The 26,537-nt window shown below is 44.9% G+C and overlaps 1 long non-coding RNA gene and 1 pseudogene across 1 annotated transcript; one reads left to right on the top strand and one right to left on the bottom strand.

Moving 5' to 3' along the window:
• Positions 1-6,543: 6,543 nt before the first annotated feature.
• LOC141197847 (uncharacterized) lies at positions 6,544-10,964 on the bottom strand. The gene is made up of 3 exons (XR_012269876.1): positions 10,899-10,964; positions 9,799-9,959; positions 6,544-6,853 (listed from the first exon to the last, which is right to left on the bottom strand). It is a non-coding gene; the product is annotated as an uncharacterized lncRNA (long non-coding RNA).
• LOC141197849 (U2 spliceosomal RNA) lies at positions 8,945-9,058 on the top strand (annotated as a pseudogene).
• Positions 10,965-26,537: the final 15,573 nt, after the last annotated feature.

The following is a 26,537-nucleotide window of genomic DNA, read 5'->3' as shown; positions in this document are numbered from 1 at the left end:
CGCGGAGAAAGTAGAAACTGTGTGCAAAGCAGTCATCAAAGCAAAAGGTGGCTACTTTGAAGAACCTAGAATATAAGACATATTTTCAGTTGTTTCACACTTTTTTGTTAAGTATATAATTCCACATGTGGTAATTCATAGTTTTGATGCCTTCAATGTGAATGTACAATTTTCATAGTCATGAAAATACAGAAAAATCTTTAAATGAGAAGGTGTGTCCAAACTTTTGGTCTGTACTGTATGTGTGATCATAATGTGTTTTTTTTTTTTACATATTGGACCTTCTTGCATATTATCTCGAACCGTCATTAAATTGACTCATCCCTGCACAGCAACACTGGCTTTGATGTTTCTAGTAAAAATCGACTGCTTATGCGCCGTTCATCATATGCAAGTTATCTAGGACTAGTCCAGCGGGACGTCACTTCCCACAAACAAATCCCACCTCAGATGCTGTGATCACACCCAAATCATGGCATCTTAGTCTCACCTGGCGAGGTGGATCTTCTAAGCCTCGGGTCTGGGTGGGCACACGGACCCCGGGTGTTGGTGTGGCAAGCAGGAAGGCACATGAGCAGCAAGGAATTGGCACTCAGGAATCTTGGGAGCTGCAGGATGGATGTAGCGTAACCCAGTAGGAATGGAAGAAAGTTAACGCAGAAGGTGGAGCACACCAAACAAAAGTCTAAAAACTCAATCCTAAGACCCAGGTGTGTGTCCTAATGGTCCATAAATAGGATTTAGGAGATTATGTCACTGAGCTACACAGGACAACCTGTAAAACCTGACGTGGAGCACAACACGGGGCAGCAGACCGAAGTGAAGGAAGCAGAGCTCGGATACCCAAGACAGGTGTATAATACTTAATTTCACATGACCAATTTGCATATGACAGCCGGCACATAAAAAGTTTAGTCTTTTAAGGTAGAAACATTTTTGCCAGATATATACCGTGGATGTCAATGCAGGAATTTGGCATGCCTGAAGGACCTAACAGGTTCACTTTACGGGGACCCCCTTTGGTTCGTTTGAAGGGTCCCTTGACAATAAGCTGATCACAGCTGTAGTCGGGTGGACGCAGCAACGAGGACTAAGTTGCAGGAATCATTTTCTTACCATTCCCATTAGAATCAATACTGTCCTAAGTCCTACAGAGCGAGGGGTGCAACGTGTCCGATAATAATTGAGGGTCAAATCAGAAATCTCAAGGGTAAACGAGACTGATTTATATTTGTATTCCAGTTTATAGAAGAATTTCACACCCTGGCCAGAGATATCATGGGACTGCCCACCCGCGCTTACTTCACCATGGTACACCTCGACTACGATGACTTAAAGCAAGGCCTGGCTGACAAAGCAAAAAGTTTTGCAAATATATTACTAGATAGACTGGTGAGAAATCACAGATTGGAGAATGAAGAGTGAGTAAAATCCTGGATTCAAGGAGGTTTCACAATAGAAAAAAATAATCTGTAATGGGCCTCTAGCTGCCATGTGCCATTCAGGGGCCCTTGGGGTCGAGGTCAAGTGTTACTTCTGCTATGATTTCATACAGTGAGTTATAGATGCTGATGCTACAGTAAAAGTTAAGAATCTCACATTACTTTACTTATGATACCATAAAATATCATCACATTCCAGTATATAATATACAGGTGCATCTCACTAAATTAGAATATCATCAAAAAGTTAATTTTTTTCATTTCTTCAGTACAAAAATTTAAATTCATATATTATATAGAGTCATTACAAACAGAGTGATATATTTCAAGTGTTTATTTCTGTTAATGTTGTTGATTATGGCTTACAGCCAATGGAAACACAAAAGTCATTATCTCAGTAAATTAAAATAATTAACAAATACACCTGCAAAGGCTTCCTAAGCTTTTAAAAAGGTCCCTTAGTCTGTTTCAGTAGGCTCCACAATCATTGGGAAGACTGCTGACTTGACAGATGTCCAGAAGGCAGTCATTGACACACTCCACAAGGTCCCAGAGTTCCAATTTTCATTTGGAAATCAAGGTCCCAGAGTCTGGAGGAAGAGTGGAGAGGCCACAATCCAAGCTGCTTGAGGTCTTGTGTGAAGTTTCCACAATCAGTGATGGTTTGGGGAGCCATGTCATCTGCTGGTGTAGGTCCACTGTGTTTTATCAAGACCAAAGTCAGCGCAGCCATCTACCAGGACATTTTACAGCACTTCATGCTTCCCTCTGCTGACAAGCTTTTTGGAGATGGAAATGTCATTCTCCAGCAGGACTTGGCCCCTGTCCACACTGCCAAAAGTACCAATACCTGGTTTACACACAACAGTATCACTGTGCTTGATTGGCCAGTAAACTCGCCTGACCTAATCCCCATAGAGAATCTATTATAGAGAATCTATAGGGTATTGTCAAGAGGAAGATGAGAGACATCAGACCCAACAATGCAGACGAGCTGATGGCTGCTATCAAAGCAACCTGGGCTTCCATAACACCTCAGCAGTGCCACAGACTGATCGCCTCCATGCCACATTGCCGCATTGATGCAGTAATTGATGCAAAAGGAGCCCCGACCAAGTACTGAGTGCATTTACTGACTATACATTTCAGTAGGACATTTCAGATTTTAAAAACATTTTTCAATCTGTTGTTATAAAGTATTCTAATTTACTGAGATAATGACTGTTGTGTTTTCATCGGCTGTAAGCCATAATCATCAACATTAACAGAAATAAACACTTGAAATAGATCCCTCTGTGTGTAATGACTCTATATAATATAGGAGTTTCAATTTTTGTACTGAAAACTGAAATAAAGTAACTTTTTGATGATATTCTAATTTAGTGAGATGCCCCTGTGTGTAATAATCTTTGCTTCGCTTAGGATCTGCATGGAATTTGAGAAAATCAAGGAACAAGCGTTAAAGGCTCCTGAAACTAATGAAGATGTAATAGAGGAGATTGCGCTTGTGGAGCAGGCAAAGAATAAAAGCCTGGTAGAGCTAAAGTCCCGAATTGCTGTACTTACGTCCCTGGGTATAATTAGTGTAAAACATAATATATAGGATTATTCCGATATTTCTTGTGTCCTGGTTAATATGTATTTTTCCATATATAGGTCATGTCATACTAGCTATACTTACCAGTCCCCCTCCAGGTTTCAGTGATCAGATCCCCAACATGATCATGTGATTGCTGCAGCCTATCAGTGACTACGGTGGTAACCTGCTACAGCCAGTGATTGGCTACAGAAATCACATGTCCACATAGAGCAGGAAGAACACAAACTGATGGAGGGAACTGTAGTTGTGGAGCATCAGTATAATTTTATAAGCTAAGTTTTTGGAAAAAATATAATTGGTGCAACCCCTGTGATTGTAGATGCTAGATACATTAATACAGAGTGAGTTTCATTTTTTTAATTTTAGGAGTGTCAGCGGAGGATGAGTTATCTTCTAGATGTTCATTTATTTGTACCTGAAGATATCATCCTGAACTCAACAGTGTTACTGTGGCCAAAAAATATCAACCCAGTGTTTGATGAAAATGGCCAGGTATGTGGGCTCATTTCTGAAAATGGGGTCTCGGGTGCCAGCCCCAATGAAGCAGCAGCCCCCTGCAGTGTCCAGGTAATTAAACGGGGCGCTCTGGGAGCGTTTTTTGATAACTGTTCCTTTCTAAAAGCTGATTGAAAACGCCAAGTGTAAAGGAGAGGGCGAGCTGCTGGGGAAAAGAGAGAAACTTATGCTGGAACTGGAGAAACTTTTGCGTCGGATGGAAGAATTTGCAGAGTACTCTGAGCTGGATATGATGCAGCAGGTATGATAGTCACAGGCTGTGTTATAGTTTTCCCTCTTCTTATTTTCATTACTTTAAGACTCTTTTCATATTTGTACAGATCCTTTTTACCCAAAACGCATCATGGTTGTCGTGAACGATAATTTTTTTGTGCAACACAAAAGATCATTTCACCCGACGATCAAGTGTTTGGCCATTCGTCGGTGATTGGCAGCCTATTTATACTGCACAATTATCCTTAAACGAGCGTTCCTGGGAAGTAGTTATAAAATGCTCCCTAACTCCGGTTTGGAGTTGCATTAGGCTTTTTTTATGTTGTTTCTTTTGGGGGGGTTCTATCCCTTTTTAAAGGCAAGAATCAAGAATATTGAGACTACAGCCAATAGTGTAACCTGAAGCTTCAATGCAAAATCTCCATTAGGGCCCCCAACTATTGCAGGTCTTTAATAGTAGTGATCTTCTCATATGAGTCAAAGAGACCTTTTGAGCCCCCCTTAGCTCCAGATGCGACTGCAATCCCTGCACGCACTGTAGTTACGCCCTTGACTGCAGCATTATTTTTGCTATGCAAAAAAAAACTATGAAAAAAACATAAACCCGACTGACCACCATTATCAGCCAGAACAGTCTTTATAGAGGCAGTCCCTAGTGCTTAACCTGAAGTGCAGTCAAACAAAGGCAGGTCAGAGGCAGTCGTCACACCTGAGCACTGGCGTATGAAAGCGTCCACTAGGCCTGAAACGCGTTGCATCCAATAGGCCTGAAACGCATTGCGTCCAATAGGCCTGAAACACGTTGCGTCCAATAGGCCTGAAACGCATTGCGTCCAATAGGCCTGAAACGAGTTGTTCCAATAGGCCTGAAACGCGTTGCGTCCAATAGGCCTAAAAATCGTTGCGTCCAATAGGCCTGAAAATCGTTGCGTCCAATAGGCCTGAAATGCATTGCGTCCAATAGTCCTGAAATGCATTGCGTCCAATAGGCCTGAAATGCATTGCGTCCAATAGGCCTGAAATGCGTTGATTCCAATAGGCCTGAAACGCATTGCGTCCAGTAGGCCTGAAACGCGTTGCGTCCAATAGGCCTGAAACGATTTGTGTCCAATAGACCTGAAAGGCCTGAAAGTTACACCTCTGACATCAGCTGTCTATAAAGTGGAGCATATAGGAGTCTGTATTCTGCAAATGAGAAGTAAAGTTCACCGGTGAGAAGTCAGTCTCATACTGTAACTTGTGACTGTCTAACTCATTTTCTTTAACGGAGGCAGTCCGGTTCACCCTTTACTTATCTGTGTTTATTGTGCCTGGTTTCAGTAAGTGACAGATGTGAGGACTGTACAGAAGCGAATAGCAGACGCAGAGGAGGCGGTGGCTTATATTAACAAAGAAGAAGCGCTGTATAAATGGGACCTTACAACATACCCTGAGCTGGATTCTTCAAAAGTCAACATCGAACCTTACCAGAAACTTTTTGCACTGATTTACAAATGGCAAAAAACTGAAAAAAAGTATGTGCACCCCATTGGGGAATTCTGAGTTAACTCTTGGCATGCCGTTATTTATTAACACCAGACGTGATCTGAAGTGGAGAGTAAATGGCGCATTTAAACAAGCTGATGATCATTCCCAATTATCAGCCCATGTAAATGTGCCTGTAATCACCCGATGAACAAGCAAAACACTAATTCGTTGGGAACGAATCATTTATGGCAGCAAAAATCATCTTTATCTACAGCACTTCGCCCCTTGTAACCTTATAGGGACAAAGTATATCTAATAACCAATCGTTCTGTCCCCATCACTGTTCTTCGGTCCTGGAAATAACCAAGCGCCAAAAGTCTTGCATATATTACAAGGGGATTATGTGTTATTAAAGGGCTGTCCGGCCTCGGGGCACAAGTCTGCAGTCACTCCATGTGACTGCAGTCATGTGAATCCTCACAGCATGTGTACTGTGCGCGTAATAAGGATTCTCCAGCATCGGGAGCACAGGCATGTGACAGCAAGTATGTGATTTGCATATATACGGTCACATCCCAACTAGACATATCCGGCCTTGCTCAATGCAAGCACATTGAGTGGAGCCAGACACGTCTAGTCGGAATGTGGTCTGAAGTATGCAAATCACATACTTGTGGTCACATAACAGCCCGTTCCCGGCACCGGAAAATCCTCGCAGTGCGTGCAATTTGAGAATTTAAAAGTCTGCAGTTACATAGACTGTAGACTTGTACCCCAAGGCCGGACAATCCCTTCTGCAAAATAGGAGATAAATGTATGATCGGTAGGGGTGCTCTAACCACAGGGTCCTCCAGTAATCCTGAGGACAGAGGTTCCAAAGTCTGCTGTGTGAATGGAGTGATCGTGCGCATGCATAGCCAGTGCTCCATTCATGTCTGTGGGAGCAGTCATGCGCATGCATAGCCATCACTCCCATAGATGCACACATGCTTCATTCACAAAGCTGTATCTAGGACCACCGCTTTCAAAACTGCTGGGGGCTGCAGCAGTCAGACTCCCAGTGATCAGACATTTATCAACAACCTTGTGGATAGGTGATTAAACATTATTTATGGGACAACCATAGCCATAGATGTAGAAGAGAAAAAAAGCAGAATAAACAGTAATAGATGAGCTAAAAACATGAAATTTATCAAAATATGTCTTGAAAAATCTCACGCTTCCAGGTGGATCGACGGCGCTTTCCTTGACCTGAACGGAGAAAGCATGGAAGCCGAGGTGGACGAATTCCTCCGAGAGGTCTACAAGATGATGAAACTGTTTCAGCAGAAGCAGAAGACGTTAGAAGAGGAGAAGAAAAAGGCGGCTCAACACCGGACACTGTCTGAAGATAAGGATTCGGTGGACGAGGAAAAGAAGGAAAGCCGCATAGTTCTCATGTGTTCTGCCATCACCGAGCAAATCAAGGCTTTTAAGGTAGATGCATCAAATAATGGATATATCAGTAATCTGGGCCCGGTTTGCTGGAGCGCGCTGTTACCTCCCAATCCCAGCCAACTTTAGCACAGTGGTTACTATCGAGACAGCAGCGGTGGTCGGTCTCCTAGGCAACGATCTGTAAACAAAAGAAAAGTCTTAATATCTCAAGAACGGCTGCAAATGTCAAGAAGCAGTAAATTGCAAAAGTGCAGGTTTTTACAATATCTATGAAGATGGGAATAACCCTTTAATTCATTTTTGTAGCCGTAATCCCGGGACACTGATTATGATTGACTCCTTTTCAGGAATATATCCCTCTGGTGAGCATCCTTTGCAACCCATGCCCCTCCTATATATCCATCCTGGCCTCCATGTGTCCAGCCTGCCCCCCTTCATATATCCATTCTGTCCCATATATCTATATATATCTATATCTATATCATATATATATAACAGTTTTGATTTATATATATCCATCCTAGCCCCCCCATATATGCATCCCACCCCACCCCATATATCTATCCAGGTCCCCACGTGTCCAGCTTGCCCCCCTTCACCTCCATGCGTCCATCCAGGTCCCCACGTGTCCAGCTTGCCCCCCTTCACCTCCATGCGTCCATCCAGGTCCCCACGTGTCCAGCCTGCCCCCCCTTCAGCCCCATGCGTCCATCCAGGTCCCACGTGTCCAGTCTGCCCCCCCTTCAGCCCCATGCGTCCATCCAGGTCCCACGTGTCCAGTCTGCCCCCCCTTCAGCCTCATGCGTCCATCCAGGTTGCCACGTGTCCAGCCTGCCCCGCTTCAGCCCCATGCGTCCATCCAGGTCCCCACGTGTCCAGCCTGCCCCCCCTTCAGCCTCATGCGTCCATCCAGGTCGCCACGTGTCCAGCCTGCCCCCCCTTCAGCCCCATGCATCCATCCAGGTACCCACGTGTCCAGCCTGCCCCCCCTTCAGCCCCATGCATCCATCCAGGTCCCCACATGTCCAGCCTGCCCCCCCTTCAGTCCCATGCATCCATCCATGTCCCCACATGTCCAGCCTGCCCCCCCTTCAGCTCCATGCGTCCATCCATGTCCCCACATGTCCAGCCTGCCCCCCCTTCAGCTCCATGCGTCCATCCATGTCCCCACATGTCCAGCCTGCCCCCCCTTCAGCCCCATGCGTCCATCCATGTCCCCATGTGTCCAGCCTGACCCCCCTTCAGCCCCATGCGTCCATCCATGCATCCTGGGTAGGTGTTTATGCCCCTGCATCCATCCATCCTGGGTAGGTGTAAATGCCCCTCCAGCCATCCATCCTGGGTAGATGTATATGCTTTTCCATTCATCCATCCATCCTGGGTAGGTGTATATGCCCCTCCATCCATCCATCCATCCATCCATCCAATCTATCTATCTTTCTATCCCTTCCTTTCTGAGATAAGCTGCAATAATGCATTTGTCCTTTGCTACACCTTTGCACATACGCCATATACCTAATCAGTGGCCTTGTTATCAGCTGCTACTCTTTTAATTCAACTGTCCCATCAGTTGGGTGTTGCTGAGTACCACGCATTTAAAAAAAATGTGGGGCCGTTGCGATTTCTTTAGTGAAATGCTGGCTCCCTCTGAAAGAGCACTGACTTCTTTAATTTTCTATCTATGGATGAAAAAAAGATAAAAAAAAGTTTGGTCTGAGATGTTGTTTTAAAGTGCTACCTATGTCTGTCAATCAGAGCATCCTATTGGTTTTCACCCAGGCAGATAGATTGCTTGCAATAGATGTAATGAGTGAATGGAACAATGGAATAATGCAAGAGAATGGGACAATGGAACAATGGAATAATGCTAGAATGGAAGAATGGAACATCATTGCACATGTCATAATGGGCTCCTAGCCTTTATCTGGCTGTGCTTCGGCAGTCAGCTACAGTCTGCAGGGAGCCTGCAGACTAGGAAGAAGGTGGACCGCCGCTTGTTTGTTCACTAATTAGTTATCCTCTCCCCATCCCCTTGTCTGCAGGTGCATGGGACATTGGGTGGGGAGGGGAGCATGTTTGAAAATAGGCAGACTCATGCAGATTAAAAATGCATGCGTGGGCTGCAGCTGCAACAAGCAGTAAAGTTGTGGGTTTTAAGATGTCTATTGATGAACAACATGTCCTCCTAAGGGGAGTCTTTGTCCCTATCCCTACAATGGGTGCATTCTTGAAGCCAGGGTGCAGTCATAGGCCAAAACCAATTCAGGTTATCGCTTCTCGGCCTTTTGGCTAACATCAAGTGTAGTATCTGTTCTCATTTAGTATATGTGCTTAGCTTTTACCAATATATTGCATTGCAATGTTATCTATCTATCTATCTATCTTCCCGGCTGCTTGTTTTCCCTCTATCCACACCCTCCTCTTCTTTGATTGACAGCTCTGGCTTCATAGAACCAGAGAAGGAAGGAGACAGAGGTAAAACAAGCAGGTGGGAAGGTGTATATAAAGGATTGGCCCACGCCGTGATCCACGGAGCGCTTGTACTTGGTTTCAACAGTCATTCTGTGCTGACAGTCCCTTTAAAATCAGTGTTTCCCAAACTCCAGTCCTCACGGCCCCCCACAGGTCATGTCTTCAGGATTTCCATAGTATTGCACAGGTGAGAGAATTCCTGATTCCTTGATGATACTTTCATCACATGTGTAACACTGAGGAAATCCTGAAAACCTGACCTGTTGGGGGCCATGAGGACTGGAGTTTGGGAAACACTGCTTTAAATGGAGCGGTGCTGCAGTTTTATTATTCAGCAATTAGCAGGATCCCCCAACAATTTCTTAAGCAATGAGAAAATGCAGTCCCTAATGATGTCCTCTGACAATAAGCGGATGACGGACAGCAGATGCATTGGGTTCTGCATTTCTTGGAGAATGGGATGGGGCAGCTTCTGTCTTCTCAGTGATACAATCAGGAAGGAGATGCAGCGTGAGACATGACCTGTCTACATCTTTGATCTGATCATCAATACAGAGGGCTGATTGGTGAAGACAGAGGGAAAGGCTAATAAAATTATTAAAAAAAACTTCGTTTTTCGGCTGCCACTTCCTCTGGGGTCAGTATGCCAACCTCATTGACTTCATAGCACTTGCCAGAGTGGGCAGACACGATTTATTGCCTTTACACACGTCACCTCCACACAGGGCGATGCTGCTACGACGCCTCTGTAGTGATCAAACGTTGAGTCAAACAGCAGGGCTTTAAGAGGGCTGCCCTTTTCAATCTTGGGACTAAAACACAAAAATAAGACATCCTGTTAAAGGGGATAAAGGTAAGTAAACCGCGTTCAGTCCAGAGTGATGAATTCCAAAAGATAAAGTTTATTCCGCCATCACATAACGTTTCGACCTGTTATAGGTCTTTATCAAGTATATACAAAGACATAGAGGGATACTGATCCCCTTTAAGGAAAATCAGTGGCCAGAACCCTTTAAATTCCCCTTAAATGGTCCAAAACTGAAACTGTGGGAACAATATAATCCACTTAGGGTTCAAACTTACAGTCAAGGGTTTGATAAAATTATCTACACCCTTGTGTCTCCAGAAAGCATGGCGTACGTTCACGTGCTGAAAATGCCGACCAGTGCTGGAGTGAGCAGAGGTCCGCAGCTTGTGACACTCCTGCTGTAGTGAAACTACAGATCCCAGCAGACTGACGGTCTCTCATCAAGTTATGCTGGGAGCCGCAGTTTCACAAATAGTGCTAGAGGATCCATGTCAGAAATATGAGGCTGCCACTAGGGTTTCTCCCACAAATAAGTAATCGGACGTGGAGCAGATCTGCACGTGGATGAGCCATATTCTCTATCTGTGAACATACTACTCCTTCACTCAGATTCTAAGTGGTTCTGCAGCGCATCTGTGCAGAGCAAGCTGTCAATCAAAATCCGGGCCGGGTTTACAGCCGTCACCCCTGATATAGCGAGAGGTGCTGTGATCCAAGACTGTAGCCGCTCCGTGCACAACGATGAGTGAAGGCCGGCGGCTGCAGGGAGGAAAGAAGTTAATTTTCTCCCGGTACCTACACTATCAATAAGGCGGCCGGGCAGCATTGTAACAATATTTATCTGCAGATTAACCCTATACCTGCAGGTACATAGCATTTTCCAAGGTGACAGGTTCCCTTTAATAAAGAGAAGATGGATAGAGCCGCATTAGTCCGTACTCACGGTGGAAGCCTCCTGACAACTTCTTGAAGAACACTTTCCACATTTGTTCCAAGCTTCCCCGACATCTAATAGAAATAAACAGAGAAATGAATTTCTTAATACAGTTTAGAACTCGGCTACAAGGAATCAGAAGAAATGAAACCTGTTTGAAGCTGACAAGCAATCAAGCCCCTCCGTAAGCCACACAGAACATGGCTACTTATGTCATCTGCAGGTGATTAAAGGAACCTGTCATGTTGAAATGGTATAAGATCTGTAGGGGATGTTGTAGAGCAGAGAAGTTGATCAGACTGATAGACATATCTGTGGGAAGAGAGTCAGCAAAACTGGCATTTTATGCAGTGAAAAGTCCTGCCGTATGTACACTAGTCCAGTGGGCGGTCCTACTAAGTGATTGACAGTTCCCTGTATGACCATGCAGGCAAAGATAGCTGTCAATCACTAGTAGGACTGCCCACTGGACTCATCTGTACAAACAGCAGGATTCCACTGAATAAATTGATACAGGAAAAACATCTATCTTTGTACCGTATTAGCCAGTAGATAGAAGAGTATTTAGATTTGAGAGTCCTCAGTGGTTGATACCATCTTTTCCGTTAGCCATTAAAAGGTAACAAATTGCAGGCTTTCCAGACTACTCAGGTCTCAGGTCTGCCTGATGAAGAAGCCGGAGTAGTCTGGAAAGCTTGCAATTTGTTACCATCTTTTCAGTTAGCCATTAAAGGTATCAACCACTGAAGACTCTCAAATCTAATGAATAAATTACAATTTATACTGAATCTTCTCCCACAAACCTATATATCGTTCTGCTCAGTTTCTCACGGATAAAACCTGTACATCTGAATGGGGCTTTAATGTTGTTATTACAATCATGTAACCGCAGATCACAAAATCTTTCATATGATCATTTTTTTAACACCTGAAACCCCAATGGGTCGTTCTTAGACCTGTGTGGCTTACCAAGCCCAATTTCTAAAAGTGGCAAGAGTGCTGTAAAATAGGAAGCTGCACATTTCTGCGCAAAAATGATGCGTCACAAAAGTTTTTTTTTTAACACCAAAAATTGATGTAAATTCCTCGCTACATTGCCCCTTTTCCAGCCACATTTTGTAGAAAAAAATAAAAAGACAAGGTGCAGACAGCGGAGTTAAATTTGCCTACAGGAATGATTTTGATCTGGAGCGCATCGTACCCGGATACAGTCACTAGCGGGAACGTCAAACATCTTCTCAATTTGTTTCTCCACCCTTTCCGGATCTGCATTCTTCAAGTCTATCTAAAAGCAAAAGTATAAATACTAATTATTTATCAAAGCTGGACAACATCTAGAAACCATATAATAAAACTGGCTTAAAATATAGTGTGAACAAGAGTTTAGGGAGAGATGTACAACTGGCACTGGCCTATAAAAGGGATTGTGTAATCGTACAAAACTAGCAAAAATGTAAAGCGCCTGGAAAACAAGGAACGTGCAATTTACCTCTTAGTAAAATCCTATGCTTTCTCAAGAACAGAGGAATTTTAATTTCATATTTTTTTAATCAAATAATTTTTATTGAAAAACTCAAACTACAAATATTCCATGTTTCAAATAACATACATGACATAGTAATTCCATAGTAAAAATATGAACAAAGTATCTGAACTTCAATTCCCATAACCCACCCTAAACCCAAATCCCAACACTCCAGAGAGAACCATTTTCAGAGCAGTTCTAGAATAACGGACTATAGCATTCGTAGAAGGGGAAGAAGATAAAAAAGTGACTAACAAAGGGGTAGCAGCGTTTTAATGTTATCATTTACAGCTTGATGCCTGAGCCGGGGAGTGCACGCTGAAAACTGTTGCAGGCTGCTGTAATCACAGGACACAAGCAAACAGCATGGCATTTCCTATCAGCAGGGAGGAAGTAAAGGGAACAGTAATGAAAGTCTCCTCCTACTCCGCTCCATATTGAAATGAATAGTGTGCATCCTACAAATGAGATGCATACAGCAAACAATTGATTTTCCATACATAGGTTTTGAGTTGACCACTGGATATACACATGTGTATCACTAATTACCAGAACTGGAAATCGAAAAAAAAGACGAGCAAGTTTGGGGTGAATCCTGCCTTCATTACTGCTCAGCCGCTCAGAGGGATCGGTACTAGGAACAGCAGGAGTGCCGGCGATGTTCACAGATTTACCTGCTGCGGGACTGAAGGAGTCTGATCGTGCTCGGCTCGAAGCTTTTTACCTTGTTTACGACAGGAATAATTGAAAGCTGTGCTTCAAAGGCCAGGAAGAAGTTTGTCACCGTCTATTAGAAAATCAACAAACTTAGGATAGAAACAATATGAACATATACCCTGCTATAAGTAAGTAAAAAGCAATAGGAAATATATATAATATAGGGTACTTAGTAAACATGTTGTTTGATTAAAAAAAAGCCATCCCACCAGCACCAAGGTGTACCCAGTCAGTTATGTGAAGTATATAATAAAATACACTTTAGTACAATATTAGTATCTTGTCCCTTTAAATGTGCAGCTACTTCTGTCACCATGGTAACTGCATTCATACTCGGCCAATAGGATTGCTCGGTTTGAATTTGAAGAAAAAAAAAAAAAGTTCTATATGGTCAGTTTGTTCCATCTCATCTGAGTGTGAAGACAGACACCTGCGATCAGCGAGATTATAGGTATAAGACGTGATATAATATAACGGACGGAGCCACATCCCATCACACGCACTCAGCGACCACAACTGACAGGAATCAGCACATTTATCAGAGGAGAAGTCATTATTCCCCAACACATGATAAGTGACAACTTCTAGATCTGCTGGGAACCCAACTAATCCCTGCTAGTACCTCCCCGGACCACCGCTCCATTCATTCTCTATGCAGGAGAAAGCTGAGTACAGCGCCCCCCATAGAGAATGAACGGACCGGCGGTTGAACATTTGCACTTCGCTCACTTCTATCTATAAGTGCTGTTCTGCTGATTGGGTCATAGCGGCCAAACCCACCGATCTAAGAGTCATCACCTATCCAGAGATCAGTGAGAACTTGTTCCAACTAGACATCCCCTTTAATTGAAGAGATCACATATCTAACAGCCAATCCTATTCATTCCCAATCTTCCCTGTGCCCAGTAATGCCCCTGGGTATATCGCCAATATGAGCCAATCACCAAACCCTCTGCTGACTGTTCCCCATGTTTTATAGATTTTGGATACGTTTCTACAAGAGAAGATCTCAGCGGCCACCATGGGGATGGGTTACTCTGCCAGCGATGGAGCAGGTAGTATCCACCAGCCGGTGATATCTCACCTTCCTCCATATTCTGCTGTTACATGCGTTTCTTCAGCTTTACCCCTTCCCAACAGAACCAATTGATGTTTTTTTTCTGTTTTTTCCTTGGCTTTTTCCAAGGGCTATAACTTTTTCATGTCTGTCCACATAGTGTGAGGTCTTGTTATTTTGTAGGATGAGCGGTACTTATAAATCACACCATTCATTTACCACATAGTACTAGAAAACGGGAAAAAAAGTCCAAGTGCAGTAAAAGTGCGAGGAAAAAAAAAGCCTGACACTGTTTTTCTGGGAAGGGTTTTAACGGCGTACATAGTGTGGTAAAAATGACCTGGTGATAGGATCCTACTCCTCAGTGTGATTACAGCATGACCAAACTTCTCCAATAGTTTTGGCAAAAGAAAAAAACTTATTTTTGATGGTGTCACCATTTTTTCTGAGACCCGTAACATTTTCGTTTTTCGGGTTGATGGAGCTGTGTGGGGGCTTATTTTTTGAAGGGCAAGAGGACTTTATTGATAACATTTTGGGACACATATGACATGGTCATCGCTTCTTACAGGATTTTCTGTAGTATTGTGGCGAACGAAAAAAATGTAATTTTGTCTTTTTGAATTTTTTTCTGTGTTCACTGATCGTTTGTTTTTTATATTTGGATAGATTGTATTTCTCTGAAAGAGACCATACCACAAATGTGTATATTTTTATTATCTTTATTTTTAGTGGGAGGTGAGCTGAACGTGTGGGGTTTTAATATTTTAAACTTTTTTTATTTTTTTTAATTTTCACTGCATTTGTATACATTATCTGATTGCTTGTGCTATATACAGCGATACCACAGTAATGCTCCATATAGCAAAATCACGGTCTTCTTTACAGCCCAAATGAAGCTTTATGATGACAGGCACGGAGGCTTCAGCAGACCCCCGGATGTCATAGCAGTCCATCTGCGCCCTGTGATCGCGTCACAGGAGCGCCGGTGGGCGCATGGAACGATGCGTCCCAATGCCGGCGCGCTGTTAATGCTGCTGTTAGAGATTGACAGCAGCACTGAACAGGTTAACAGCGGTGGGCAGATCTTCGCTCCACTCGCAGCTCTTAGAGGCAGGTCCTGGTTGTTTGTCACAGCCATTATCTGCCATGTACGGGGCGAGCTGACTCTGCTCCATACACCCGCTACTGACTTATACCATACACGCACGGCAGATATTGGTAAGGAGTTAAAGCGGTTGTCCAGATTTGGGGTCATTTGTTTTTTTTACTTTAATGCAAGTATTTGGGGCTAAAATTGATTTCTGTAATTGAGTTTCATTAAAAATGTTGCCTTCTGTAGCATCTGTGCTGCACTGTCTATTCCTGGCTGCAAAATTAGCTAACTGAGAATCTATCAGTGAGCTCCTTCTGACAGTCTTAAGGAGGATCATTTGTGGCCTGCTGGAGGTCATTTTGCAGGGCTCTGGCAGTGCTCCTCCTGTTCCTCCTTGCACAAAGGCGGAGGTAGCGGTCCTGCTGCTGGGTTGTTGCCCTCCTACGGCCCCCCTCCATGTCTCCTGGTGTACTGGCCTGTCTCCTGGTAGCGTCTCCAGCCTCTGAACACTACGCTGACAGACACAGCAAACCTCGTTGCCACAGCTCTCACTGATGAGCCATCTTGGATGAGCTGCACTACCTGAGCATCTTCTGTGGATTGTAGAGTCCGTCTCATGCTATCACGAGTGTGAAAGCACAACCAACATTCAAAAGTGACCAAAGCATCAGCCAGAAAGCATTGGTACTGAGATGTGGCCTGTGGTCCCCACCTGCAGAACCACTCCTTTATTGAGGGTGTCTTGATAATTGCCAATAATTTCCATCTATTGTCTATTCCATTTGCACAACAGCATGTGAAATTGATCGTCAATCAGTGTTGTTTCCTAAGTGGACAGTTTGATTTCAGAGAAGTTTGATTTACTTGGAGTTATATTCTGTTGTTTAAGTGTTCCCTTTATGTTTTGAGCAGTGTACATAAAAAAAATTACTGCAGCTTTACTGCTATTTACGTCTCAGGTAACTGTGACTAACTATACAGCATCAAAAATACCAAAAAGCTTAAATCTCCAATGGAAGCCAATAGCACCAGTGAGAACACGGCATAAGCGTAATCCAAAGGAAGAGGGGGACATTATTCACTCCAGTTTGCTGCGGCCCCTCGGGAGTATAGGTTGCTGCACGGTAGTCTGCATTCTGTGTAAAACAGGAAAAACACTTTTACTTAGCGGGATGAGGTCAGTAATGGCGCTCTGTCAGTTGAGGGTTGCGTTTCCTGAGAAGAGGACAGAAGAGGACAGAAGAGGACAGAAGAGGACAGAAGAGGACAGAAGAGGACAGAAGAGGACAGAAGAGGACAGAAGAGGACAGAAGAGGACAGAAGAGGACAGAAGAGGACAGAAGAGGACAGAAGAGGACAGAAGAGGACAGAAGAGGACAGAAGAGGACAGAAGAGGACAGAAGAGGACAGAAGAGGACAGAAGAGGACAGAAGAGGACAGAAGAGGACAGAAGAGGACAGAAGAGGACAGAAGAGGACAGAAGAGGACAGAAGAGGACAGAAGAGGACAGAAGAGGACAGAAGAGGACAGAAGAGGACAGAAGAGGACAGAAGAGGACAGAAGAGGACAGAAGAGGACAGAAGAGGACAGAAGAGGACAGAAGAGGACAGAAGAGGACAGAAGAGGACAGAAGAGGACAGAAGAGGACAGAAGAGGACAGAAGAGGACAGAAGAGGACAGAAGAGGACAGAAGAGGACAGAAGAGGACAGAAGAGGACAGAAGAGGACAGAAGAGGACAGAAGAGGACAGAAGAGGACAGAAGAGGACAGAAGAGGACAGAAGAGGACAGAAGAGGACAGAAGAGGACAGAAGAGGACAGAAGAGGACAGAAGAGGACAGAAGAGGACAGAAGAGGACAGAAGAGGACAGAAGAGGACAGAAGAGGACAGAAGAGGACAGAAGAGGACAGAAGAGGACAGAAGAGGACAGAAGAGGACAGAAGAGGACAGAAGAGGACAGAAGAGGACAGAAGAGGACAGAAGAGGACAGAAGAGGACAGAAGAGGACAGAAGAGGACAGAAGAGGACAGAAGAGGACAGAAGAGGACAGAAGAGGACAGAAGAGGACAGAAGAGGACAGAAGAGGACAGAAGAGGACAGAAGAGGACAGAAGAGGACAGAAGAGGACAGAAGAGGACAGAAGAGGACAGAAGAGGACAGAAGAGGACAGAAGAGGACAGAAGAGGACAGAAGAGGACAGAAGAGGACAGAAGAGGACAGAAGAGGACAGAAGAGGACAGAAGAGGACAGAAGAGGACAGAAGAGGACAGAAGAGGACAGAAGAGGACAGAAGAGGACAGAAGAGGACAGAAGAGGACAGAAGAGGACAGAAGAGGACAGAAGAGGACAGAAGAGGACAGAAGAGGACAGAAGAGGACAGAAGAGGACAGAAGAGGACAGAAGAGGACAGAAGAGGACAGAAGAGGACAGAAGAGGACAGAAGAGGACAGAAGAGGACAGAAGAGGACAGAAGAGGACAGAAGAGGACAGAAGAGGACAGAAGAGGACAGAAGAGGACAGAAGAGGACAGAAGAGGACAGAAGAGGACAGAAGAGGACAGAAGAGGACAGAAGAGGACAGAAGAGGACAGAAGAGGACAGAAGAGGACAGAAGAGGACAGAAGAGGACAGAAGAGGACAGAAGAGGACAGAAGAGGACAGAAGAGGACAGAAGAGGACAGAAGAGGACAGAAGAGGACAGAAGAGGACAGAAGAGGACAGAAGAGGACAGAAGAGGACAGAAGAGGACAGAAGAGGACAGAAGAGGACAGAAGAGGACAGAAGAGGACAGAAGAGGACAGAAGAGGACAGAAGAGGACAGAAGAGGACAGAAGAGGACAGAAGAGGACAGAAGAGGACAGAAGAGGACAACAATCGATCCTACAACATAAAGGAAGAAGCAGAACAACATCTGCCATTACATCAAAAGGTATTTGAGAGGAAAGAGGAACACCATGTGGACCATCCTGCTGGGACCTCTCTGCCGATATCATCATACGGCAATACCGGCTGGTAAGTAGAAATCCACCAAAGTAATAATAGCAGGATAGTAGTAATCTAGAGGTAGTATATCAGTATTAGTGTAATTTGAGTAATACTACTAGTGATAATAGTAAGAAAGTAATAAAATAACAGTAGTAATAGTAGTAGGTAGAATAACAGTGTGATCCAGGGTTCTAGGACTGATCGCCTTTTCTCGGGGTCAAGAAGGAATTTTTCCGCTGTGACACAAATTGACTGAAGGTGTCCTGAGGTTTTTGCCTTCTTTTGGATCAACACTGTAGGTATAGGGTAGTATTAGTAGTAATAGGAAAGATAATAAATATAAACTAGTTATATCTATAGAAAGAACAAAGAGTAAATAAAAATAATTATAGACGTAGTTCAATCAATACTGTAATATTAAATAGTTATAGAAAAATTAGAGTAGTACTTTAATAAGAAAGCAGGACATAAGACAAAATATATAAAAAAAATTATATTAAAAACTGTAGAAGTACATTTAGTACAGCAATAGTAATTACATAACTAGTAACATAATTAGGTTTGATCCAGGGTTCTAGGACTGATCGTCTTTTCTCGGGGTCAAGAAGGACTTTTTCCCCTGTAACACAAATTGGCTGAAGGTGTCCTGGGTTTTTTGCCTTCTTCTGGATCAACACTGTAGGTATAGGGCAGTATTAGTAGTGATAGGAAAGAAGAATAATACTGTAATAAGATAGCACAATGTTAATAATAACCATCTCAAATATTTAGATTTATAAAAACAAATTAAAATAACTCCAGTAGTACAATAATTAGCGTAATATTATATAACTTGTAATAATATTATTAGGTTTGATCCAGGGTCCTAGGACTGATCGCCTTTTCCATAGGTCAAGAAGGATTTTTTTCCCCTAGGAAACATATTGGCGTTAGGTGTCCTGGGGTTTTTGCCTACTTCTGGATCAACAGCTTTAGGCAAAGGGATTTTAGTAATACCATTATTAGAATCACAAGTATAATAAAAAAAAATTAATTAAATTTTTTTAATTAGTGTTATAACAGTTACAATTAATTGCATTATTGAAATAATAATAAGTAGTAAAAATGGTGGTAATAATAATACAAAAAACTAGTCCCAGTTACTAAGTTAGTGTAGTGTTAGTGTAGGGACCCATCTGAAGAGGTCGCCTTGACGTTGGCAGATGGGCTCGCACAATTTGCTCAAAATGTGCGCTAAGAACCTCATATTTCTATGTATAGGAGATCTAGCAGTAATTCCATTCAGGAGATAGATATCTGTGTACACACACACACTTTGTTATATAATTTTGTGCAGCACACAGTGCAGGGATACAGGTACAGGGCGAGAGTGTTACAGTGATATTATAACTCGGCCTAAAGGATAAAATGCTGATAACTACAGATCCTGGAAACACATCCGAAACTAGACCTTGTAAGTAACTGGTTCCCAGCTAGTGGTGAATATGTACAGGGCAGTCTGGTACCAAGACCCGCTCTATAGGACACATTATCATCAGGCAGGTCCTGTCAGGGTTCTTACAAGATCGGCGGCAGAAGTGTGGCTGTATAACACAGTCCTGCTCCAGCCACCGACAGTGGAGCCAACCCGGATCCTGGCAGCTTAATCCACTGTATGACACAGTAGGGGGCTTCCACAGCATTTAGGCACTTTAGACAGGAGAGGGAGGCGCGATCATGGTGCTGATGAGTTTCTATGGCAGCCGAGATCTAACAATGGACCCCATGACGGCCATCTTACTGCTCCTATTAGACCCCGGCTGAGGAAAGGTCTATGAGGACACCGGTCAGACTTATGTCGCCTGCTCTGCACATATTAGAAATGCCTAGGGCTGATTAGTTTGCCATTTGTAAATCTGATCCAGCAGTGCTGGGCTACCACTGACGTGATCAGGGCTATTGAGCTCCTAGATTGGGCAGAGGAGCTCAGTCTTCAGCAGGAGCTGGCCGAGGAGAGCGGAGCAACTTGCATGGGGCTGCTGCACAAGAAGTAACTCAAAAGGTGGAGATTTACCCGGAGACGTGGTGCCCGGGCTGTGATCTGCTGTGCAGGCTGCATAGACGATGCCTCCTAGGACCCGAACTTCACCCCTAACAGGCACAGTAGAGCTCGGACCGACAAGTTCTTTTGCATTGGAGGAGAGACCCTTTTCGATATCTGACCAGGTCCCCTGGGCTCCCCACCCTCTGGGACTCGCATCTGTGGTAATTGTGCTAGCGACCCCAAGTACCCAGGGAACCCCTCGAGATTGGTGGCAGGATGAGCCCAACCTCTATAAAGATTTTACTGACCGGGGTGATAAGGACATCGTCCCTTCCAAGTGCCCTTAAGAGAAACTTCATTATGTATCAGATCCCACTGTAAAACCCTGGAATGGTATTGTGCTCACAGAACCCACGATATCAGGGTACCCAACAGGTACATTGCACCTCCAAGGGACATGACCGAATTTGCTATGGCTTTCTTCACCTGGCCCCTCATTTATTGTATTTTAGCTTCCGGGAGGTAGCACTCTTGAGATTCGCAATCCCCAAAAACTGCTGAACTGTCGAGTAATCTGGATCGTGTGCTCGCGATTCCAGACGAAATCCATGACAGTGATGGCAGGGTGAGATATTGCGTGATCTCCCCGGTGTCGTCTCTGAGGAATCCCTGACGCTGCGCATTAAAAAGAATATTGCACAGTGACAAGATCCTGCTGAGGAACTGAGTTAGAATTGACACATGCGCAGAGTAGCAGGGACTAGCCCATCCCCTGAAACAGGCATCACTGATGACGCTTCATTCAGGGTGGGGAAAGAGGCAGCAGCAGGGACCGCAGCCTCTGCTCCCTGATCACGTCCGTCTTCATATCCCAGGATGCACTGGGGATTTTCAAACTAAATGTTATCAAACAGGAAGTTGGTAAAAAAAAACAAATGAATACACACATACAAACACACCCCAGTTAGATAAATTTAGATTAACTTTTAATTAAAGTATATTAGAAAAGCAATTACCGTATTTTTCGGACTATAAGACGCACCGGACCATAAGACGCACCTAGGTTTTAGAGGAGGGAAAAAAAAAATAAAAATTAAGCAAAAAATTGTTCATGATGCACTTTTAAGGGGGAGGGGGTCTTCTGGTATAGGGGTAATACCCAATTCTGACAATATCCCCTATCCTGGTATATATGCCCAACCCCCTTCCTTTTATACGTGGCCATCATCCCCGTCCAGGTACGCACGGCGGCCATCATCCCCGTCCAGGTACGCACGGCACCCCTCATCCCCATCCTGGTATGTATGGCCCCCTCATCTTTATCCTGTTTTGTATGGCCCCCTCATCCATACCCTAATATGCATGGTCCCCCTAATCCCCATCAGGCTGCACATAAAAAAAAAAAAAATAAACACTTATACTCACCTTTCTTCTCTCTCCATGTGAGCCGCACGTCACTGCCATGCGCGGCTCACATGGAGAGATCAGCTGCCGGAAGTCACTGCTCCCCACGCCGGGTCTGTGTGCGCGGGGAGCAGTGACTTCTCTCCTTCATAGCCGGCACACAGCTTGGCCGCGCTGCGGCTCCTGCCGGGCTATAGCGTGTGCCCGCTTATTAAAAGGCATGAATATTCACCCCCTCCCCACGCCCATGAGCGTGGAGAGAGGTTGAATATTCATGCCCTTTAACAGCGGGCACAGGCGATTCCGGCAGCAGCAGGAGCCGCAGCGCGGCTACACTGTGTGCTGCTATTAAGGAGCAGTGAATATTCATTTTCTTTAGCAGCAGGGACAGTGTAGGCTGCACCGCTGCCTCCTGTGCCCCGCTCCTCCACAGCTACCACTCCCCTCACACCCCACAATCTATAATATAACCGGGGATGCGGGTCTCTGTCCAAAGCCTCGATAGACTGCGCATGCATGACGCGCAGTCTGGCTCCAGACAGAAGACCGCATCCAGCCGTTACAGGTAAGAGGTGTATGGCGTCAGAGATCGCGGTTGTGTGTAGGCACTGAACGCACACTGCGATCTCCGGCGCCATACTTACCTGACCGGGAAGAGCGTTGCCGTGGCGCCTCTCTTCAGCGGAGACCGGGGGCAGAGTGAGACGTTGGATCGGCGCGTGCGCATAGCGCTATCCGGCGCCATTTTTATGAAGACACATTTACAGTGTGTCTTCAGCAAATTGGCGCCGGTCGGCGCTGTGCTCTGTCGCCGCACTCCTCCCCCGGCCTCCGGCAGAACAGGACGCTGCAGAGCTGGAGTACAGAGAAGAAAGGTGAGTATAACTGTTTATTTTTTTGGGGATGTGTGTATAGTGGGGGGGGATTAGGGAAGCCACGCATTCCGGGATTGGGGATGAGGGGAGCCACGCATAATGGGATTGGGGATGAGGGGAGCCACGCATACCGGGATTGGGGATGAGGGGAGCCACGCATACCGGGATTGGGGATGAGGGGAGCCACGCATACCGGGATTGGGGATGAGGGGAGCCACGCATACCGGGATAGGATGGCGGGGGCAGCACAAATACCAGGAGGGGGATACATACATATACACACACACACACACACACTAAAAAACGCACCCCCCATTTTCCTCCAAAATTTTGGAGGAAAAAAAGTGCGTCTTATAGTCCGAAAAATACGGTAGATTATTAAATTAAATAGAGATTTAGGATTAAATCAGTGTAGGGTACGGACAACCCCTTTAATGTTAATTGAAATCAAAACAGTTCCCCGTTGTATTAATAAGGCAGTGATTCCAACTGTATTACCACTGGGAGATCCCCAACTCACACTCCTATTTCCCGAGTACCTTCCACGCCAAGCTTGGTTATGGAGGCTTTGGATTACCATCCATACTGTTCAGCACAGATCATACTTCTTAGGTCTTCATCGATCCCCCAGAACACAGCCCTGCATTACCGCGTCCTTCAGGCTTTGTCCAATTATTTTCTCCAAATTTGTTTGCCGATCAGTGGCAAGAGGCTGTTGAGCTACTCAATCTCCTTGTTCCTTTGGAAAATTGGCACACTCTTGCATATAACAGTAGAGAATGGCCAAATCTTACGGAGACACTGGTAGATCGCAACGAAACATGGAGAGAGCAGATGTTCAGCAGTGAACTTGGAGTCTCCCTCCTCTATGAAGCTTTGCCGTACACATCTGACTTACTCCTGAGGACTTCTCGTAATTCACATGTGCAAAAATAGTTCAATCCACAACTAAAATGCTTGAACCAACTCGTGGAAAACTGGATAAAGATAGATAAAAGGCACATTACCTGTGGGTAGCCCAAGTGTGAAGTAATTGTCAGGTCCAGGATTGAACTGGGCGATGCGATTACTTATGTATTTTGCTGCCTGTTCGCTGGCCAGGGCATAGTCATCAAGAATCACCAGCCGCATGATTGTGCCCACAAGCTCTCGCCTGGCAGCATGTGGCTAACAAACTGAAAAGAGAAGCGACACACAAGATAAGAGGTGACAATAATATACAAAAGAGGTAACACAATAATACACAGTCGTCAAGTTTGGAGACTGAAACACATTCTGGCTTTCATAAAGTTTGCTGCTTCAGTTTTTATAGTGTCAATTTGCATTAACTGTAGATTGTTATGAAGAATGATCAGATGAATTGTTAAAAAAAAAAAAAAATGCATATTAATTTTTTCCCAAGGAAATTACTTAACCACAAAACCCCCATTTCCACAGTCATGCTTACTGAATTACAAGAGCAGGCTGGTGCTTCAAATCATGGTCTTCTGATTACCTTCAAGGAAACATGTGCAGTCATCATTGCTTTGCAGGCAAGGCCATTGCTGCTTGTAAGATTGCCCCTAGATCAACCATTTATCGGATCATTAAGAATTTAGTCTGCGGTGCATCATATACGTGCTGTGACGGATCAGCTCTTGGGTAGGCGCAGGTTCACACAGGAATGCAGTCCGCAGGTTTCAAAACAAACTGGTGGTTTATTAAATGTCCATAAACCAACCAGGAAAACAAAACATAACAGCTCTTTCAGCTGCTCGTAAAACTCGGCCCTTCAATCCGGGCCCACTAACTCCCTACACTATGTGTGCTGGAGCCTGCTTCTCCGGGTCCTACATCACCAAAGCTTGGCACTTCGGGGACACATACCTCCCGTCCACGACCTGTCCGGCAGCAACCTTACACCCCCCCCCCCTCTGCCCAAAGCAGGGGGGGCTTGGCACCTTCTGCCACCATACAATAGATACACAAAAGGTATAACGCAGTGTTTCCCAAACCCCATCCTCACAGACCCCACAGGTCATATTTTCAGGATCTCCTTAGTATTACACAGGTGATTGAAGTATCATCAAGGCATCAGGAATTCTCTCACCTGTGTAATACTAAAGAGATTCTGAAAACATGACCTATGGGGGTCCGTAAGGATGAGGTTTGGGAAACACTGCTATAACAGAACAAAACTAAAAATAACCAGTCCATACAGCACGGCATCAGCCGTTTAAATGTAGTGCTTTTCTCTGCCTCCAGCAGACTGAGCAGCACATGCAAGGTTTGCTCACCTTGCACAACACACAGCACCACTGAGACAGGCGCAGCTGTCTTAAATCAGGCCTTCCAAGACCTGGACTGGAGGTAAGTGAGCAGCTGTTTCCCCCCAACTCTTTCAGCTGCTCTTGAAACCCGGCCCTTTAATCCGGGCCCATTAACTCCCTCCCAGCACTATGTGTTCTGGAGCCTGCTTCTCCATGTCCTACATCACCGAAGTTTGGTACTTCGGGGACACATACCTCCCGTCCACGACCTGTCTGGCAGCCACCTTACATTGTGTTGCACTGAGTTAGACCAGAATTGAACCAGAAGATAACTGAAGGTAACTGCACAGCCAGAGTAAAAAATGTTTCTCTTTGTTTTCACTCTCACCCCTATAGTCCTACACGTTCTACTAACCCTTCTCATCCCTACAACTAGTAATGAACTGGTCATCTCTCCCTCCATCTCACCTCCTCCTCAGATCTGTTCCTCAACATACAATCCTCTGTCTCCAAACACAGACAGCCACCTCACGCTCTCTCCTGCTGCTCCTCACTGCTGGCGATATCTCTCCAAATCATGGCCCTCCTCACCACATCCCCACAGTCACTTCTACCTCTCATCCACAATCTATCAAATTTCCACAACCTTTCTAACCCTATACCCATTGCCCATCCCCCGCTTCCCCAATCCCACTAACAGGAGCTCTATGGAACGCTCTCTCCATCTGCAACAAACTTTCCTACATCCATGACCTTTTCATTACTAACAAACTTTCCTTCCTTGGCATCAATGGTACCTGACTCACCCCCTCTGACATGGCGTCTCCAGCTGCACTTTCATACGTTGGATTCCACCTTTCCCACACCCCATCGGCAAGCATGGCAAAGGAGTTTGTTTTCTCCTGTCAGATAACTGTACTCTGCTGCCCGACTAATCCACCTGTCACCCCCGCTATTCCCTGGCCTCTCCCCTCTGTCAATCCCTTCGCTGGCTCCCCATTATCCAGAGACTCCAGTTGAAAACCCTAACCATGACATACCAAGCCATCCACAACCTGTCTCCTCCATATAACCGTGACTTAGTGTCCCGGTACTTACCTGCACGCAACCTCCAATCATCACAAGATCTCCTTCTCTACTCCTCTCTTATCTCCTCTTCCCACAATCGCACGCAAGATTTCTCCCATGCATCCCCCTACTCTAGAACTCGCTACCCCAATATATCAGACTGTTGCCAACCGTGGAAACCTTCAAAAGGAAGCTGAAGACCCACCTCTTCTAACAAGCCTACAATCTGCAGTAACCACCGCTCCATCATACCACTGCACGACCAGCTCTACCCTCACCTACTGTATCCTCACCCATTCATTGTAGACTGTAAGCCCTCGCGGGCAGGGTCCTCGCTCCTCCTGTACCAGTCGGTGATTCGTTTTTGTTCAAGATTATTGTACTTGTTTTTTGCTATGTATATCCCTTTTCACATGTAAAGCTCCATGTAATAAATGGCACTATAATAAATAATAACTTAATAGGGGGAGGTTAATTTGCTGTGAAGAATTCAGGACTCCGAAGAAAGTCCAGCAAGTCCCTGTATCACCTCCTACATAGGATTCAGCTATGGAATTGGTTCAACATCTGTGCAGAGCTTGCTCAAGAATGGCAGCAGGCAGGAGTCAGTGCATCTGTACACACCGTGAGGAGAAGGATTTTGGAGGCTG

The sequence above is a fragment of the Phyllobates terribilis genome, unplaced genomic scaffold (assembly GCF_046119375.1).
Source record: "Phyllobates terribilis strain yellow unplaced genomic scaffold, ASM4611937v1 Scaffold_92__1_contigs__length_6168646, whole genome shotgun sequence".
Lineage (NCBI taxonomy): Eukaryota > Metazoa > Chordata > Amphibia > Anura > Dendrobatidae > Phyllobates > Phyllobates terribilis.
Note: the sequence above shows the minus strand (reverse complement) of the source record. Positions and strands in the feature narration are given on the sequence as shown.